This window comes from Ornithorhynchus anatinus, chromosome 4 (genome assembly GCF_004115215.2).
Source record: "Ornithorhynchus anatinus isolate Pmale09 chromosome 4, mOrnAna1.pri.v4, whole genome shotgun sequence".
Classification (NCBI taxonomy): Eukaryota; Metazoa; Chordata; class Mammalia; order Monotremata; family Ornithorhynchidae; genus Ornithorhynchus; species Ornithorhynchus anatinus.
Window position 1 is genome coordinate 42691454 of NC_041731.1, and position 15151 is coordinate 42706604.

Sequence of the window (15151 nt, forward strand, 5' to 3'; positions counted from 1 at the left end):
ACCCCAGCGCTTAGTACAGTGCCTGGCACCAAGTAAGCTTTCAACAGATAGCAGAATCGTAATTATAACACCGCAGCCCCTCCCCTGCCACACCCACCTCTCAGATCCTGCCTCCCCAAAGGCTAATGTTAATTTCGGGGCCCGCAGAAGAGGAGTGTCACTGGCCCTTCCCCTCTGGCGGAGAGCCCTGCCTCCTTCCGAGCACCAGCCTTGTCCAGCCCTGCCCAGCCCTGCCCTGCCCAGCCCAGAGAGCCAACCAGCTCAGGATCGAAACCTGCAGATTCCTTCCTGAGCAGCAGCAGCAAAGCAGCAGCAGCAAAGCAGCTGCAAAAGCAACAGCAGGTAGGGAGGTGCTCGGGTCAGTGTCCCTGCTGCTTTGGGGTGGGGTCCGCCGGGAGCCAAAGCAGGGAACTGTCCGGGAAGCCTCCCGGGGACATCCTCCGAAGGATTTCTCTTCCTGGTTCTGGCCGAAAGAGCTTCTTTACGGCACAGGGACTGGGGGAAAACCCTCTTGCAGTTCCCTAGGAGAGAGTGGTTTTTTTGCCCCGAGCTGGTGAACCCGCCTCCCCCGGACCCAACCTGACACTCGGGACTTGGGTTAGGAGGGAGGGAGCAGGGATTTGGGAGTTGGGGGGAAGGGGAAGGAGAGCAGCCTGTTTGTCCTGAACCAAGGATGGTGGGGGGCCGAGGGGAGGAGGGGGAGAGGGAGCCAGTCCCGGGTCGGCCAAGATTGGAGCGGGACAGAGTCCCGCTATCCAGCGGCTTGCCCCGGATGAGTAACAGTTGGTCTCGGGTCGCCAGAAAACCAAACTGGAATTTCCTTGTCTTTGTGTGACGTTGTGGAGTTGGCAGATCAGTGGAAAATATCTTGGAACTCCCAGTAACGACATGAGAGACTGTTAGTGCTTTAACCTTTCATCGAAAAAGACCAAGCTTGGAGCAGAGGGGATTTCCTCTTTAGGAACTACTGGTGGTTCAGGATGCCCCAGTGTATCCGAGTTAAAAAGTAGCATCCCTGGACCTGATGTTTTTCCCAGCAATCTTATGGGGGTGTAGTTCCTGTCCTCTGGTTGGTAAATTGCCTCCACTGCTTTTTTCTGCGCCCCCAGGGATTCTTTGGGGGGATAATCTCTTCTGGGCTGTGGTGTTGGAGGGCTCTTAAAATCAGGCAGAGCACTTAAGAACGTCCCTTCGGATCAGTCTCCGATATGAGAGAGGCCATCAATGGACCTGCCGATCTGCGTTGATGCTACTTTTGGGCTCCCATTCAACCCTGGACCCAGCTTTCTGCTGTACCACTTTTGAGTTCGGTGGGAGGGGCTTCAGTATTTTCTGGGAAGACTTTTTTTGCTAATAGCGGGTGGAAAGGTCCCCTTGGAAAATAGCTAGATTTAGCCCCTAACATTTCTCAGGAATCTTTTTTTCTGCCTCATTTTCTGCTATATATACACAGACCCAAATGTTGTAACTAAGCAAGCCTAGCATTAGTGGATTTCTGAATGTTCAAACGCCACGTTTTCATGTTCTGCATCTGGAGATTGGTCGATGGTATTTTTCCAAAAATAACTCTTTTTTAAGAGCAAGGATGGAGAGGGGGAAACAGATGATTGGGTAAGTCTTTGTGTTAAAACTTAGTTCTTGAGATGTTATTCTTAAAAGGTTTATCCATAAACATGCGACACTGACATACTTCAAACCAGTAAAACTTCCATGTTCTAGTGAATGTTTATTACTTCCGGGATAGTTTAATCATTTAGTGAAAACAGGAGCAACAGTTAAAAGCAAACATTTCAAAGTAATCTGGAGCTCCTTGTTTTTGAATTCATCTCTAGTTTTCATTAGTTTCACATTTTTTTATCCAACTTTCAGCACACACAACACTGGTGCAGTGGGTGGTGGAGATCTGGGAGAAACAGCAGAAGAAATTTTCCTTTTGAGGGTTAATGGATTGATTAATTAATTAATTAAGGTACTTGTTAAGCATTGTTAAGAGGCCTTCCAGCACTTAGTACAGTGCCTGGCACATAGTAAGTGTATAACAAATACCATAATTGTTATTCCCTGATTAAGCCCTCTTTTCCCTGGCTCCTTCTCCCTTCTGCATTGTCTATCTACCTGGATCTGTGACTTTTGGACATCTGATATTTGCCCCACCCTCAATTTCACAGCACTTTTGTACAGCTCTGTAAATCATATACTATAAGTTCTTTATAATAATGCCTGCCCATCCCCCCCTACCCCTGTAGGCTGTAAACTTGTTCTGGACAGGGAAAGTGCCAACTCCATTACCCTCTCCAAGAGGCCATCCCTGATTAAATCGTCCTTCACTTCCCCTATTCACCCCCTCACACCCTCCTCATGCTCAGTAAATACCACTGATGATGATATAAATTCAAAAATACAGTATTTAACTGTTTTATTGTACTCTCCCAAGTGTTTAGTACCATGATTTGAACACAGTAAGCACCCTTTAGCCTGTAAACTCATTATGGGCCTGGAACATGTCTGCAAACCCTGTTGCATTGTACTCTCCCAAAAATTTAGTACAGTGCTCTGCACTTAGTAAGCACTCAATAGATACCATTGATGATGATGATGATGATGGTGATAAATACCACTGATGGATTAATTTCTATGTGCTGGAGTAGATACAAGATAACCATGTTGGGCATAGTCCTTGCCCCACCTGGGGCTCACAGTCTAAGCAGAGGGGAATAGGATTTAATCAACATTTTACAGATGAGGAAACCAAGGTAAAGAGAAGTTAAGTGTTTTCCCCAAGTTCACACAGCAGACAAGTGGCAGAGCTGGGATTAGAACCTAAGTCCTCTGACTCCCAGGCCTGTGCATTTTCTACTAGGCCATGCTGCTTCAGAAAGGGATGATAATAATGAGTTAGGGTGAATAGATGACATGAGCAAACATATTCAAATTGGTGGGCATGAAATAAAGAGCTTGAGGGGGCCTCCCTTAGTGGGGCAGTCATGGAATTTAACTTGCGTGAGAGAGGTCTTCGCCGATGCTGAGGAAGCATCAGAGACCAGGTGAACTCAGGACAGATTAAGGATGCCAGCAGGTCACAGCTCTTGCTCACACTTGGCCTGGTGAAAGACTTAAGGGAAGGGAGCTGAACAGTTAGATGAAGGGAAGTGATTTTATTTCCACCATGCCTCTTTCTCACTTGGCTCCAAAGTGCTCTTTTGCTTGAAGCCAGAGTGCCACGATGAGGAATTTAAGATAAATCTCTGAGTTCCCCTGAACGATGTGACCCATGCAGGTATCAAATCACTGGAGAACCTAAAGCTGTGTGTACTGGAGCAATTGCTCCATTGCTCCAGGGTGGTGCTGAGTATAAAAAATTATAACAGGAATAGCGGTAGTGTCCACCCAAGCCATTGATCCCCCCCTGCTGACGGTCTCTGTCTTCATCCTTCCACTGCCTCCTTGCCCCTACCACTCCTCTTCTCCCACCTCTCCAGAGACAAGCAGGCTTTTCAGGCGGGGGTGTGGGTGGCCTTCAGCCGCGACAAATAACTCATCCTCTAGACTGTAAGTTTGTTGTGTCTAGGGAATGTGTCTGCTTATTGTTATATTGTACTCTCCCAAATGCTTAGTGTGGTGCTCTGCACATCATAAGTGCTCAATAAATAAGATTGAATTGAATGAATGACTACCAGCACACAACCCAGGGGCTCAGGGTGGAATAAAACGGGAGAAAGTAGGAGACATCTGCTGCTGATGGAAGAGACAGTGGGACAGCAGGGACTGTGAGTGGACTTTGCCACCTGATTGCACCCATGGCCCCTCCTCAGCCCAGCCCCAGGTGATCAGCAGCATGACCCTCTGCCACCCATAAAGTCTATATAGGTCCTGATAGGTTTGTTTCAGGCCTTTTTCTTACACTGGAGTCAAATTCAGGCCAATTCTGGTTCCTTTCTGCACTGAGGCAGCGTTAACCTGGACCTTACTGTATTGCTAGAGCACTGAACTAGGGACTTGGAGAACATACAAAAGAAATAAAAGATGAGTCATGGCCTTGAGGCACTTACAATCTTTCAGGGGACCCAAACTGACAACACTTGATGAATATACCACAATTAAGGGTAAGCGAATAGATATAAATAATACACAAGTGAATAAATAATGCATAATTGTACAAATACATAAATGCCAAGGTGACTGATGAGATGACATGACCTAGAGATAAGGGGGTTAATCAAAGAATGCCACCTGGAGGAGATGACATTTAAAGGAGCTGTGAAGGAAGGGAGGAGCGTGATGTAGTGGATAGAGCACGGGCCTGGCAGTCAGAAGGTCATGGGCCACTTGTCTGCTGTGTGACCTGGGGCAAGTCACTTCACTTCTCTGTGCTTCAGTGACCTCATCTGTAAAATGGGGATTGAGACTGTGAGCCTCACGTGGGACAGGGACTGTGTCCAAACAGATTAGCTGTATTCACCCCGATGCTTAATACAGTGCCAGGCACATAGTAAGTGCTTAAAAATACCATTATTATTATTATTGATTATTAATAAAAATAACAATTGTGGTTTTTGCCAAGCATTGGAGTAAAGTGCTATTAGATAAGACAGGGATCCTGTCCCACAGAGTGTATTTGATCCTCAATTTACAGATAAGGGAACTGAGGCACAGATAAATTAAGTGACTTGTGCAAAGTAACACAGCAGGTAAGTGGCAGAGCTGGGATGTGAACCCAGGTCTCCTGACTTCCAGTCCTGGGCTCTTTCCTCTGGACCACACTGCTTACATGGGAGGTAGCTTGGTAAAGCTGAATAGGGAGGATAAGGGGGAAAGGTGTAATTACTGAAAAAATGGAGAGTGGAGGGACAATTGATTGCTTAGAAGGAGCAATGTATTTGAGCAAGGGATGTGGTGGAAGGAAAGAGCAGATTGGCACTTAGACAGTGCTTGGCACATAGTAAGTGCTTAACAAATACCATCATTATTATTATAAACTAGAGAATGAGAAGAAGGTGGACTCTAAAAGCTATTCACAGTCAAAGAAGAGAGAGAAGGGAAGCCTTGGGGAGAGGGAGAGCAGTATTTAGGCAGCTGGTATAAGTTAAATAGAAGTATCTCCCTTTCAACCGGTAGAGCATGTCTGACATTTTAGCAGCTGGTATGGTTTTTGAGGTTACCCCTAAAGCCTATATTCTAGTTTGACACACTCTGAAACATACTATCAGCACTGTGGTCTCCTGCAGTCGGTGAACTAGTTTACCTCAGCACTTTGAAAGAGAGGGCCTTGGTGCAAGCGGAAGTGGAGAGCAGATGCTCTGACCTGGTTTGACAGCTTAAATCAATAAAATACTGTTTCCCAAGCCCAAGGCTGCCTCAATCATATTTATTGAGTGCTTACAGTGTGCAAAGTACCTGTACTAAGGCTTGTACCATGACCAAGTAGACAAAAGAGCTTTATTTATTGCCCTCAGGACTGATGCCCCCTCTTTATGGAAATCTCAATGCAAAGTGGCTGGCAAATACATCAAATGGGTTTATTTTAATTCTCCCTGAGATATGCTTGAGTCAGGCACTTTCATATTGGATATGCTTGAGTCATGTACATGATGAACAACAATAAATACTGTTCATTATTTAGAAAAGGTGTGGCTTTTGACTGTTATTAGAATTATATCCCAGAGCCATTTCTGAACAGTTCTCACTGTAGGTGTAAATACGGTTAGTGCCCGAAAACGCAGAAGTTATTGCTAAAATCTAGGCCTTTCAGTGAATTTAGGAGTGATGACTTTACCCATTACTGTTCCTGTGTGATTCCAGCAGGAGAAGACCTAGAAGATTAAATTCTGTTTTGATAATAATAATAATAACGATAATGGCATTTGTTAAGAACTTACTATATAGCAAGCCCTGTACTAAGTGTTGGAGTAGATGCAAGTTTAATCAGATGAGACACAGTCCCTGTCCCACTTGGGGCTCACAGTCTAAGTAGGAGGGAGTACAGGTATTGAATTCCCATTTTACAGATGAGGAAATTGAGGCACAGAGCAGTTAAGTGACTCACCCAAGTGACACGGCAAGCAGGTGGCAGAGCCTGGGTTAGAACCCAAGTCCAGGGACCGCAAAAACCCAGTGCTTTTTCCCCCAGACCAAAAAACCCAAATAGGACACTTGTCCATTTCCAAAACGCTAACTACTAGGAATAGGGTAGAGAAGTCTTAATTCAAGGAAGAGTCATTAACAGTTCTGTAAACTTTTTGTGAAGCATGATACATAGCAATCATTTTCTATGTAATATCTGAAGTTAATAGATAAAAGCCCAGCTCCTTATAGAACGGATGGTAAATGCAAACCTTTCATGCCTCAAGGTTAGGAGCAATGGGAAGAAACAGGTTGTTCCATAGTTCTGCAGAGGTCCTCAACAATCAGTCAAGCAATCAATGGTATATTTTGAGTGCTTATTGTGGGCAGAGTATTGCACTAAGTGCTTGAGGGAGCACAAAACAGAGTTGGTAGACATGTTCCTTTCCCACAACAAGCTTTCAGTCTAGAGGGTTGTATTCACAGGAACCCAGGGATAGTTTCTCTCCAGAGTGCCTAGGCAGGCTCTCAGAGTGTGGTATGTATGCAATGATCCTTCAGTGTGAGAAGCAGTGTGGTCTAGTGGAAAGAAAATGGGCCTGAGAGTCAGAGGACCTGGGTTCTAATCCAAGCTCCACCACTTACCTGCTATATGGGCAAGTCACATAACTTTTCTGTGTCTCAGTTTCCTCACCTATAAAATGGGGTTTCAATGCCTGTTCTCCCTCCTACTTAGGTTGTGAGCCCTATTTAGGACAGACTGTGTCCAACCTGATTATCTTGTATCTACTTCAGTGCTTAGTATACTGCTTGGCACTTAGTAAGCACTTAATAAGTCACACAATGATTTTCATGTCACGCAAAGCAAAGCTGAATGCCCAGGCCTCTAGCAAAGCTAATGGTTGGTGCCCAGCATGGGTTTTGTGCTTCTGTGTGAAAAGAAGCATAAAATGCCATGATATTTGAGGAGTCTATGCTCCGGGAAAGGAAACTCAGTTTACTTTCTTCCTGAACTTCCAGTTTATAATAATGTTGGTATTTATTAAGCGCTTACTATGTGCAGAGCACTGTTCTAAGCACTGGGATAGATACAGGGTAATCAGGTTGTCCCACGTGAGGCTCACAGTTAATCCCCATTTTACAGATGAGGTAACTGAGGCACAGAGAAGTGAAGTGACTTGCCCACAGTCACACAGCTGACAAGTGGCAGAGCCGGGAGTCGAACTCATGACCTCTGACCCCGAAGCCCAGGCTCTTTCCACTGAGCCACGCTGCTCCAATCTATTCTTCATTCCACTGCCCGGATCATCTTCCCGTAGAAATGCTCTGGGCATGTCACTCCCCTCCTTAAAAACCTCCAGTGGTTGCCTATCAACCTCCGCACAAAACAAAACCTTCTCACTCTGGGCTTTAAGGCTCTCCATCACCTTGCCCCCGCCTACCTCTCCTCCCTTCTCTCTTTCTACTGCCCACCCCACATGCTCCGCTCCTCTGCCGCCCACCTCCTCACCATCCCCTGTTCACACCTATCCCGCCGTCGACCCCTGGCCCAAGTCCTCCCGCTGTCCTGGAATGCCCTCCCTCCTCACCTCCACCAAACTAACTCTCTTCCCCTCTTCAAAGCTCTACTGAGAGCTCACCTCCTCCAGGAGGCTTTCCCAGACTGAGCTTCCCCTTTTCCCTCTGCGCCCTCTGCTCCCTCTGCTCCCTCTCTGCTTCCCCTCCTCCCTCTGCTCCCTCCCCCTTCCCCCGCTTCACCTCCTCTCAGCTAAACCCCCTTTCCCTCTGCTCCTCCCCGTCTCCCTTCCCCTCCCCCCAGCACTGTGCTCATTTGTATATATTTTTATTACCCTATCTATTTTGTTAATGAGGTGTACATCCCCTTGATACTATTTATCATGATTATGTTGTCTTGTTTTTGTCCGTCTGTCTCCCCCGATTAGACTGTAAACCCATCATTGGGCAGGGATTGTCTCTATCTGTTGCCGAATTGTATATTCCAAGCGCTTAGTACAGTGCTCTGCACATAGTAAGCACTCAGTAAATACTATTGAATGAATGAATGAATGAATGATGGACAGATGGTTAAGGCTGAGTCGGGTGGGAAGGAAATATAAAATACTACTCTTAAACTGGATTTCTAGTTTACAGTGGAAGCACCTACTCATTTGAGCCAGATTAACAATAATTAGTAATTATGATATTTGTTAACTACTTACTATGTGCCAAGCTCTGTACTAAGCACTGGGGTAGATACAAGATATTCAGACTGAACACAGTCCCTGTCCCACATGGGGTTCATAAGTCCAAGTAATGATTCAGAAATTCCAGAATAAGGACAGTAAATTGTTTTGAGTCTTAATAAAAAGTAGTTTAGGTGGAAATGATTATCCAAACCACATGTCAAAGCTTTTTTCCTCCCTTCTCCTTTCGGATGGTTTCCTACTGAGTCACTCCCTGGTTTACTCCTAATATAGACCAGGATCTCTCTCCAGTGGTGCAAAGAAAACTCTTGAGAGCTCTCTGGATTCCCAACATCTTTGGTCAAAGACAAAACACATAGAAAAAACACCACAAGAAAGATAAAGATACTCATCAAAACACTTTGCTAAGGTGAATGGGAGGGTGGGTGGAAGCGGTGGGTTGCATGTGTGAGGTGGGGCTGGGGGGTGGGTGGAGGGGGAGTTTTCAGTAATCCATAGCAGCCAGAGCCTTGTTTAGAGAACCAAAAATTTGCATAAATAAATAAAATTGAGCAGTTTGGTTCAGTTCATCTGAATTCTTCCAGTTGTTTTAATTATCCAAATCAAGTATGTTCAAATAATTAGCTTTATTTTAATCTTTACCATATGTCTGTCTTCGGCATTTCTGACCCTTAATTGAAGTTAAAACTCAAAGCCTGGCAATCCTACAGCAAAGTGGGTTTACAAAGAGTTTTAACCCAGGTTGAGGAAGCTTTTTTGTCCCAGATTCCAGTATACAAGAGGGGAAGGCATTAGGACAATTAATTTTTCACTTAAAAGTTTTGGTTTCTGCTTCAGTCTCCTTTATGAAAAGCCTCTTTTTAGCTTTGAGTGCAGGGCTTGTTATGGAGCAGAGAAGAGAAACAGCCTCTGACCCCAGCAGTTGCCCAAACCCCTTGCCTTCTTTCCCTATTTTTTCAGGCACAATTGAGCTTTTTGGCTGTCACTAATGTTAAGGCCTCTAGAGAAGCAGCATGGCGTAGTGGAAAGAGCACAGGCCTGGGAGTCAGAGGACCTGGCTTCTAATCCTGACTCTGTCACTTACTTTCTGTGTGACCCCAAGCAAGTCACTTAACTTCTCTGTGCCTCAGTTCCCTCATCTGCAAAACGAGGATTCAGTACCTATTTCTATCTTTTACTTATACTGTGAGCCCTATGTAGGGCCTGGTTATTTTTTATCTACTCCAGCTCTTAGTACAGTGCTCGGCACATTAAAAGCACTTAACAAATACAACAATTATTATTGTTACCAGACTGGCGAGGTTGCTCTAAGAGTGGCTCTCAGAAAGAGAAGCAGTTTAAGGGAATAAAATGTAATTTGTTTGACAGGCTTTGCATTTCTGTTTAAGTGCTGGGCAGAATGACTTGACTCTTTCTGCTGTAGGGTTCCAGGGAATTATGCAGACTGTTTTAAAATGAAGGGCTGCTGTTACCCTTAGAAATTCCACCAAGTTTCTCAGGCAAAATAATGGAAACGAGGTCCCGGGGGAGAGAGAGTCAGTGGCCAGTGGTGGTGGTTAATGTGGAGGAAATAAAGGACTACATGAGCAGTGTCAGTTTGGGCTGCCAAATCTTGAATCCCAAACCAGCTTCCTTCCTCCTAAGATGACGGAAGATCTTTTATGCAATTGCCATTACATTTTAACAGTTGTAAGAATAATAAGTCAATCAATCAATGGTATTTATTGAGCATTTATTGTTTGCAGAGCACTGTTTTAAGCAATTGGGAGAGTACAATACAACACATTCACTATATAATGATGGTATTTTCAGCACTTACTATGTGCCAGGCACTGTTCTAAGCACTGGGTAGGTACAAGGTAATCAGGTTGGATACAGTCCCAGTCCCACATAGGGCTCAAAGTCTTAGTTCCCATTTTCCAGATGAGATAACTGAGGCCCAGAGAAGTAAAGTGACTTGCCCAAGGTCACAGAGTAGACAGGTGGTGGAGTCGGAATTAGAACCCATGACCTTCTGATTCCCAGGCCCATGCTCTATCGACTACACCATGCTGCTTCTCTATATAATACAACACACAACACATTGGTAGACACATTCCCTACCCACAACGAGCTTACAGTCTAGAGGGGGAGACAGATATTCACATAAACTAATAAATTAGAGATACATTCATGAGTGCTGTGGGGCTGAGGTTGGGGTGAATAATAAATGTTCAAAGGGGACAGATCCAAGTGGATAATAACGTACTTGTGAAACATAATTTAGCCTGGTTGGAGTCCTTTGCATCTAAGCTGGTCCTCCTTCATCCTCCTTCTGACCGAGGTGGTCTGGGTACAGTCCTGCTTGGCTCCAGGGACAGATCATGAGTTCTGTCTTACTACCAGCCTCAACTTTCCCCACTGTAAAATGAACCTGGTAATACTCACCCCCTTCCCAGGAAAATTGGGACACTCAGTTCATAAACTGAGAAGGGTTTGAATCCCAGCTCTGCCACTTGTCAGCTGTGTGACCTTGGGCAAGTCACTTAACTTCTCTGGGCCTCAGTTACCTCATCTGTAAAATGGGGATTAACTGTGAGCCTCACGTGGGACGACCTGATGACCCTGTGTCTACCTCAGCGCTTAGAACAATGCTCTGCACATAGTAAGCGCTTAACAAATACCAACATCATTATTATTATTATTGGAGTGGGGAGAGACAGGAGGAAGGGAGGTCAGAGAGAAGGCTGACATAATAATCCAGCCGGAATATTATGAGAGCATGTACCAGTACGATAGCCGTTTGGATGACTCTCAAAGCAAGCTATGCAAGAGAACAGAAAGTGTAGGTTCATTCATTCATTCATTCGTATTTATTGAGAACTTACTGTATGCAGAACACTGAACTAAGCACTTGGAGAGTACAATAAAACAGTAAACAGACTCATTCCCTGCCCATAACAAACTTAGAGTCTAGAGAGGAGGATACAGATGTTAATATGAATAAATGAATTATAGATATGTACTTAAGTGCTGTGGGGATGCAGAAGGGAGTGGGAAAAGAGGAAAGGAGGGTTTAATCAGAAGACTTCTCGGAAGAGATGTGCCTTCAGTAAGGCTCTGAAGGAAGGGAGGGTAATTGTGTGATGGATATGAGGAGGAAGGGCATTCTCGGCCATAGGCAGGACATGGACGAGTGGTCGGCAGCGAGATAGACGAGATGGAGGTAGAGTGAGAGGTTAGCTTTAGAGGAGAGAAGTATGTGGGCTGGTTTGTAGTAGGAGAGTAGGTGAGGTGAGGTGGGAGGGGGTAAAGTGATTGAGTGCTTTAAAGGAAATATTGAGCAGGTTTTTTTATGCAGAAGTGAATGGGCAACCACGGATGTTTCTTGAGGTATGGGGAAACATGGCCTGAACGTTTCTGTAGAAAAATGATCCAGGTGGCAGAGTCAAGTATGGACTAAAGTGGAGAGAGACAGAAGGCTGGGAGGTCAGCAAAGAGGCTGATACAGTAATTAAGGTGGGACAGGATAAGTGATTGGATTAATGTGGTAGGAGTTTGGATGTAGGGGGAAGGATGGATTTTAGCGATGTTGTGCAGGTGGAACCGACAGGATTTAGTGATGGATTGAATATGAGAGTTGAATGAGAAGAGTCATGGATAATACCAAGGTTATGGGATTGTAAGACACGAATAATAATAATAATAATTATGGAACTCCTTAAGAGCTTACTATATGCCAAGCACTGTTCTAAACACTGGGATAGATACAAGGTACTCAGGTTGGACACAGTCCCTGTCCCACAAACGGCTCATGTAAAATCCTCTTTTTACAGATGAGGTAACTGAGGCTCAGAGAAGCGAAGTGACTTACCCAAGGTCGCAAAGCAGACATGTGGTGGAGCCGGGATTAGAACCCATAGCCTTCTGATTCCCAGGCCCGTGATCTACCCACTAAGCCATGGGTGGTGCCACCTACAGTGCTGGGAAAGTCAGGGGGAGAACAGGGTTTGGGTGGGAAGATGAGTTCAGTTTTGGACATGTTAAGTTTGAGGTGATGGGAGGACATCCAACTCTTAAAGGCAGGAGAAAATGTGAGACTGTAGAGAATGAAAGAGATTAAGTTTGGAGATGTAGATTTGGGTTTCACACACATGGAGGTGGTAGTTGAAGCCATGGGAGTGAACGACTTCTCCAAGGGAGTGGGTATAGATGGAGAATAGAAGGGGACCCAGAACTGAACTTGGAGGGGCCACCAAAGTTAGGGGGTGGAAGGCAGAGGAAGAGCCCATCAAAGAGGCTGAGCAAAGATAAGACCAGAATCAGGAGAGGACAGTGTCAGTAAAGCTGGGACTAGATAATGTTTCCAGGAGAAGTGTCAAAGGCAACTGAGAGGTATTGGATATGGGCTGAAAAAGGCAGGAGTTTCTGCTAAACCAAGATTTGTACTTAGGTGGAAGCTGAGAATATTGTGTTTTCATATGGGTTTTGAGTATAAGTTTGGGGAGATCTCCAGCTCATACTGGCCTTTGAGGTTAGTGGGGATAGATGTCAGCAGTCAGATACTCTCAAAGCTAAGCTTTAAAGGCTTAACAGGAGAATGTAAGCATCCTCCCTTGCCTGGATCTGTCCTTCCTTCGAATGGTTGGTTCCTCCAGCTATTTCGTGAAGGCATAGCTTGGTATAATAAATAGACCACAGGCTTGGGAGTCAGAAGGACCTGGGTTCTAATCCCATCTGCCACTTGTCTGCTGTGTGACCTTGGGCAAGTCACTTCACTTCTCTGTGCCTCAGTTACCTCATCTATAAAATGAGGATTAAAACTGTGAGCCCCATGTGAGACATGAAATATGTCTAACTTGATTATCTTGTATCTAACCCAGCACTTAGAACAGTACGTGGCACATAGTAAGTACTTAATAAATACCATTAAATAAAAAGTGCAGATCAATCAGTCACTCAATCCAGGTCATTTATTGAGCTCTTACTGTGTGCAAAGCACTGTAATAAATGCTTGGGAGAGTACAGTACAACAGAGCTGGTAGACATGTCCCCTGCCCAGCAGTAGCTTACAGCTTAGAGGAGTTTCTAGGCTGATTTTCCCTTGATAACACCCCTGACTGACAGGATATTCTTCAGTAGAGTTTGTAGACATAACCTCTGTCCATAAGAAGCTTGAAATCTAGTCGGGGAGATGGCGCTACAATAACGTACAGCTAGAATCAATTAGATAGATCTGTTTCCCAGGAGGAGAGTCTTAAATGCTGAGTGCACTCACAGATGGAAGATGGAATAGCCCTCTAGACTGTAAGCTCGTTACGGGCAGGGAACGTGTCTGCTAATTCTGTTGCATTGTACTCTCCCGAGCACTTAATATACATAGTACATAGTAAGTGTTCAATAATTACCACTGATTGATTGACTGAAACACAGAATGTTTCTGTATGTCGAAGCCAGGAGAGAGAGCCCGTGGGTAGGGCTGGCCCATTTCAAACTCTGCTGTGTTGCATCATGGTATCAGAGTGTGATTCGTTGTTGACAAAGCAGTCATTGTTTCCATTCAGGAACCTGCGCGATGACATTCCTCTGAACAGAAGGAGTATGATAAATCCTGAATCCTCTCCCTACTCCTTTCGCTCTTCCCAAGTGTTCTCAATCCTCCTCCCTAGAACTCAAAAGCTCAAGGTTATTTTTAACCTTTCCTTATAAAACTGGATAGGGTTTCATGGAATTTTTTTCATTCATTTGGAAAAAAATTGCATATTCCCTCCTCCCCTTCCCCCACAACACCCTCCCCATTAAGACCTCTAGTGTTTTAGCTCCTTGGTGGCTAGGAAGTTCACTCTCTCTCTTGATGCGCATGTTAGTTTCTTAGCTTTCTGCTCTCCACACCCCAAAACCTCCCTCCGAAGAAGCATAGGGTCCACTCTGAGGTTGTAGAGTGCCACCCTTTGCACTCTATTCATCCCACTCTAGGTCCCAAAGCATTTTTTTTTGTTTTTAAGGTATTTGTTAAGGCCATACTTTATGCCAGACACTGTACTAAGTGCTGGGGTAGATACAAGCTAATCAGGGTTTTACAGTCTTAATCCCCATTTTACAGATGAGGTAACTGAGGCACAGAGTTAAGCGATGTGCCCAAGATCACACAGGAGACAAGTGGCAGAGCTGGGATTACAACCCAGGTCCTTCTGACTCCCAGGCCCGTGCTCTTTCCACTAGGCCACACTGCTTTTCACTTAGGTACATTTCTATAATTATTCATATTAATGTCCATCTCTCCCTCGTCAGCAAGCTCCTTGTGGGCAGGGAATACTTCTACCTACCAACTCTGTTATATTTTATTCCTCCCAAGCACTTGGTACAGTTCTCTGAACACAGTAATTGCTCAATAAATACAAATGATTGATTGATTTCAGACCTACAAAGGAACCAGATCCCTGAGCTGTGGACCCTGTGTGTCTGCCCTTGGGTCCCTGTTCTTACTGCTAACGGGCTGTCTCTGAGAGGCCTCGGCTCTGGGGAGGGTTCAGATCCTGCCACTCAAGGTAAGCCATGGGCAAACCCTCTTCTCTCTCCCTTGCACCACCAAATCATGGCTATAGGAGCCAAGTATGGACTAATGGGTTGGAGATGTTTTGTGGGTTTGCCCTAGAACTTAAGAGGTCTTCAACCAAAGTGGCCAATGGGTGGACCCCTGCCTGGGTTCCAGTAGCCCTGCCTGGGTTCCAGTAGCCCCCTCACCCAATTCTTTGAAGATGTTATGATAGCCAGATCTCAGGTGGCTGTTCTCTTCAACCCCTGCATGGCCAAGGGGAAGCCAAATGAATAGCATTCAGAGAATTGTCCACTCACGGGGACTTTAGCATCCAAAGAGCACCATAGAACCCAGCATTTCTGATATCACA

The 15151-nt window shown here is 45.1% G+C and overlaps 1 protein-coding gene across 1 annotated transcript in view; it reads left to right on the forward strand.

Moving 5' to 3' along the window:
* The first annotated feature begins 222 nt into the window (after positions 1 to 222).
* The window catches only part of GSN (gelsolin), a 64198-nt gene continuing 49269 nt past the window's right edge, over positions 223 to 15151 (forward strand). Inside the window, exon 1 of the mRNA XM_029062964.1 lies at positions 223 to 342. The gene's annotated coding sequence lies outside the window, so the exon portion shown is untranslated. The remainder of the gene's footprint in view (positions 343 to 15151) is intronic.